The following is a 6,000-nucleotide window of genomic DNA, read 5'->3' as shown; positions in this document are numbered from 1 at the left end:
ACAGAAGCAGCAACTACATCAACAGCTGTTGTAGACATGACAACCTCAACAACAACAGCTGAATCCACATCAGCAATAACAGTTCCTACGACAACAGTTGAAGTCACCACTGCAAATGTTGATATTACAACTGCATTTGATGTCCCAGCAACTACTGATGTCCTTACGTCAACTGCTGTGTCAACAACTGACACATTTACTACAATCACATCCACTGCAACAACCGAAGCTATAACAACAACTTCCATTGAAACAACAACTGAATCCCTAACAACAACTACTGCTGCTGCCACAACAACACCTGGAATTTTGACAACAGAAGACCAAATAACTACTGCCCCAACTACAGAAGCAGCAACTACATCAACAGCTGTTGTAGACACGACAACCTCAACAACAACAGCTGAATCCACATCAGCAATAACAGTTCCTACGACAACAGTTGAAGTCACCACTGCAAATGTTGATATTACAACTGCATTTGATGTCCCAGCAACTACTGATGTCCTTACGTCAACTGCTGTGTCAACAACTGACACATTTACTACAATCACATCCACTGCAACAACCGAAGCTATAACCACAACTTCCATTGAAACAACAACTGAATCCCTAACAACAACTACTGCTGCTGCCACAACAACACTAGAGATTTTGACAACAGAAGACCAATTAACTACTGCCCCAACTACAGAATCAGCAACTACCTCAACAGCTGTTGTAGACACGACAACCTCAACAACAACAGCTGAATCCACATCAGCAATAACAGTTCCTACGACAACAGTTAAAGTCACCACTGGAAATGTTTATGTTACAACTACGTTTGAAGTCCCAGCAACAACTGGTGCCCTAATGTCAACTGCTGTACCAGCAACTGACGCAATTAGTACATCCACATCAACAACTGCTGCTGTCACAACAACATCTGAAATTTTTACAACACAAATGGCAACTATCTCAACAGCTGTTGTTGACACCACAACCTCAACAATGACAAGTGACCAGACATCAACTTCAACCACAACTCCAACAACTGACTCTGTCACAACTACTAGTGCTCCAACAGCAGTCGATGCCTCAACAACAACAGCTGAATCCACATCAGCAATAACAGTTCCTACAACAGTTGAAGTCACCACTGCAAATGTTGATGTGACTGCTGAGATTTTCACAACAGAAGAACAAACAACTACTGTCCCAACTACAGAAGCAGCAACTACCTCAACAGCTGTTGTAGACACGACAACCTCAACAACAACAGCTGAATCCACATCAACAATAACTGTTCCTACGACAACAGTTGAAGTCACCACTGCAAATGTTGATATTACAACTGCATTTGATGTCCCAGCAACTACTGATGTCCTTACGTCAACTGCTGTGTCAACAACTGACACATTTACTACAATCACATCCACTGCAACAACCGAAGCTATAACCACAACTTCCATTGAAACAACAACTGAATCCCTAACAACAACTACTGCTGCTGTCACAACAACACTTGAGATTTTCACAACAGAAGAACAAACAACTACTGCCCCAACTACAGAAGCAACAACTACATCAACAGCTGTATTAGACACAACAACCTCAACGACAACAGCTGAATCCACATCAACAATAACTGTTCCTACAACAACAGTTGAAGTCACCACTGCAAATGTTGATGTTACAACTACATATGATGTCCCAGCAACAACTGATGTCCTAACGTCAACTGCTGTGTCAGCAACTGACGCAGTTAATACAATCACATCCTCTGCAACAACGGAGGCTATAACAACAACTTCCATTGAAACCACAACTGAATCCCTAACAACAACTACTGCTGCTGCCACAACAACACCTGGAATTTTGACAACAGAAGACCAAATAACTAGTGCCCCAACTAAAGAAGCAGCAACTACATCAACAGCTGTATTAGACACGACAACATCAACAACAACAACTGAATCCACATCAGCAATAACGGTTCCTACGACAACAGTTGAAGTCACCAGTGCAAATGTTGATGTTACAACTACATTTGAAGTCCCAACAGCAACTGGTGTCCTAACATCAACTGCTGTGGCAGCAACTGACGCATTTACTACAATCACATCCACTGCAACAACCGAAGCTATAACAACAACTTCCATTGAAACAACAACTGAATCCCTAACAACAACTTCTGCTGCTGTCATGACAACACTTGAGATTTTGACAACAGAAGACCAAATAACTACTGCCCCAACTACAGAAGCAGCAACTACATCAACAGCTGTTGTAGACACGACAACCTCAACAACAACAGCTGAATCCACATCAGCAAAAACAGTTCCTACAACAGTTGAAGTCACCACTGCAAATAATGATGTGACTGCTGAGATTTTCACAACAGAAGAACAAACAACTACTGCCTCAACTACAGAAGCAGCAACTACATCAACAGCTGTTGTAGACACGACAACATCAACAACAACAGCTGAATCCACATCAGCAATAACAGTTCCTACAACAGTTGAATTCACCACTGCAAATGTTGATGTGACTGCTGAGATTTTCACAACAGGAGAACAAACAACTCCTGCCCCAACTACAGAAGCAGCAACTACATCAACAGCTGTATTAGACACAACAACCCCAAAAACAACAGCTGAATCCACATCAGCAATAACGGTTCCTACAACAACAGTTGAAGTCACCACTGCAAATGTTGATGTTACAACTACATATGATGTCTCAGCAACAACTGATGTCCTAACGTCAACTGCTGTGTCAGCAACTGACGCAGTTAATACAATCACATCCACTGCAACAACGGAGGCTATAACAACAACTTCCAGTGAAACAACAACTGAATCCCTAAGAACAACTGCTGCTGCTGTCATGACAACACCTGAGATGTTGACAACAGAAGTCCAAAAAACTGCTGCCCCAACTAAAGAAGCAGCAACTACATCAACAGCTGTTGTTGACACCACAACCTCAACAAGGAATAGTTTCCAAACATCAATTTCTACCACAACAACAACAACTGCTGCTGTCACAACATCTCACATTTTGACAACAGAAGGCCAAACAGCTACTGCTTCAGCAACAGAAGTGGATGTTGAGAATACTGTCTCAACGACTGTTGGTAAAACAACCACTGCAATTATTACATCTGCTAACCCGACAACATCACTTAACCTTATTGCATCAACTGCTGTGTCACCCAAAACACCTGCTTTATCTACAAGGAGTCCTGTTGTTTCAACATACGTCAGTCCTACGACAATATCAGCCCCTGCCCTCACAACAATAATTCTCATCACAACTACAAACTCAACAACACCTTTCATCACAACAACAGTCCCCTCCCCAACAAATGCCATTTTAGAAACAACCACTACTAGCCCAACATCAACTATATCTACAATGAAACCCACCACTGCAAACACTTCACTGAGAACAACTGCCTGTCCTCCCCTGCCCACTAAAACAACAATTTCTGCCCCTGTGTCTGAACCAACAACATACCCAACTGTCCCAACAACCACCATTACTTCCCCAGCTACAACTAAAATAACCTCCCATCCAGCAACAACCTCTGCCAAAGCAACACAATCAGCTTTTGCCACAACAACAGTCCCCTACTCAACAAATGCCATTTTAGAAACAACAACCACTACCCTAACATCGACTACACCTACAATGAAAACCACCACTCCAACCATTTCCCTACGAACAACTGCCTGCCCACCTTTGCCCACTAAAACAACAATTGCAGCCCTAACAGATTCAACCAATACCCATATGACAACAACTGCTGCCCCTGTGTCTGAACCAACAAAAAACACAACTGTCCCAACAATCACTGTTACTTCCCCAGCGACAACTAAAACAACCTCCCATCCAGCAGCAACCTCTACCACAGCAATGAAATCAGCCACAACTCAAACAGCCTCACATCCAGCAACAACCTCTGCCAAAGCAACACAATCAGCTTTTGCCACAACAACAGTCCCCTACTCAACAAATGCCATTTTAGAAACAACAACCACTACCCTAACATCGACTACACCTACAATCAAAACCACCACTCCAACCATTTCCCTACGAACAACTGCCTGCCCACCCCTGCCCCCTACAACAACAATAGCCGCCCAAACCGGTTCAACCAATACCCATATGACAACTGTCGCACCTGTGTCTGTTCCAACTAAAAACACAACTGTCCCAACAATCACCGTTGTTTCCCCAGCAACAACTAAACCAACCTCCCATCCAGCAGCAACCTCTACCACAGCAATGAAATCAGCCACAACTCAAACAGCCTCACATCCAGCAACAACCTCTGCCAAAGCAACACAATCAGCTTTTGCCACAACAACAGTCCCCTACTCAACAAATGCCATTTTAGAAACAACAACCACTACCCTAACATCGACTACACCTACAATGAAAACCACCACTCCAACCATTTCCCTACGAACAACTGCCTGCCCACCCCTGCCCCCTACAACAACAATAGCCGCCCAAACCGGTTCAACCAATACCCATATGACAACAACTGCTGCCCCTGTGTCTGAACCAACAAAAAACACAACTGTCCCAACAATCACCGTTGTTTCCCCAGCAACAACTAAAACAACCTCCCATCCAGCAGCAACCTCTACCACAGCAATGAAATCAGCCACAACTCAAACAGCCTCACATCCAGCAGCAACCTCCACTGCAGCAACACAATCAGCTTTTGCCACAACAACAGTCCCCTACTCAACAAATGCCATTTTAGAAACAACAACCACTACCCTAACATCGACTACACCTACAATGAAAACCACCACTCCAGCCATTTCCCTACGAACAACTGCCTGCCCACCTTTGCCCACTAAAACAACAATTGCAGCCCTAACAGATTCAACCAATACCCATATGACAACAACTGCTGCCCCTGTGTCTGAACCAACAAAAAACACAACTGTCCCAACAATCACCGTTACTTCCCCAGCGACAACTAAACCAACCTCCCATCCAGCAGCAACCTCTACCACAGCAATGAAATCAGCCACAACTCAAACAGCCTCACATCCAGCAACAACCTTCATCACAGCAATACAATCTGGAATGACTACAACCACAACTACAACAACCTCCCATCCAGCAACAACCTTCACCACAGCAACACCGTCAGCCACAGCTACAACCACAACTAAAACAACCTCCCATCCAGCAACAATCTCTACCACAGCAACACAATCAGCTACAACTAAAACAACCTCCCGTCCAGCAACAACCTTAATCACAGCAATACAATCAGGGATGACTACAACCACAACTAAAACAACCTCCCACCCAGCAACAACCTTCATCACAGCAATACAATCTGGAATGACTACAACCACAACTACAACAACCTCCAGCACAGCAACACCATCAGCCACAGCTACAACCACAACTAAAACAACCTCCCGTCCAGCAACAACCTATACCACAGCAACACAATCAGCTACAACTAAAACAACCTCCCGTCCAGCAACAACCTTAATCACAGCAATACAATCAGGGATGACTACAACCACAACTAAAACAACATCCCACCCAGCAACAACCTCAACCACAGCTACACCATCAGTGACAACTACAACCACAACTAAAACAACCTCCCGTCCAGCAACAACCTTAATCACAGCAATACAATCAGGGATGACTACAACCACAGCTAAAACAACATCCCACCCAGCAACAACCTCAACCACAGCTACACCATCAGTGACAACTACAACCACAACTAAAACAACCTCCCGTCCGGCAACAACCTTAATCACAGCAATACAATCAGGGATGACTACAACCACAACTAAAACAACCTCCCATCCAGCAACAACCTCCACCACAACAACACCGTCACCCACAACCAAAACAACTACTAGAACAACAACTAAAACAACTACCAGTAATGCTTGCTCTGTCACACTTGGTATGAGCCATTTGATTCTTGCACTTCTTTTCTTTACCCTCTTTTAAATC

This window comes from Anabas testudineus, chromosome 4 (assembly GCF_900324465.2).
Source record: "Anabas testudineus chromosome 4, fAnaTes1.2, whole genome shotgun sequence".
Lineage (NCBI taxonomy): Eukaryota > Metazoa > Chordata > Actinopteri > Anabantiformes > Anabantidae > Anabas > Anabas testudineus.
This window is presented reverse-complemented; position numbering follows the sequence as displayed.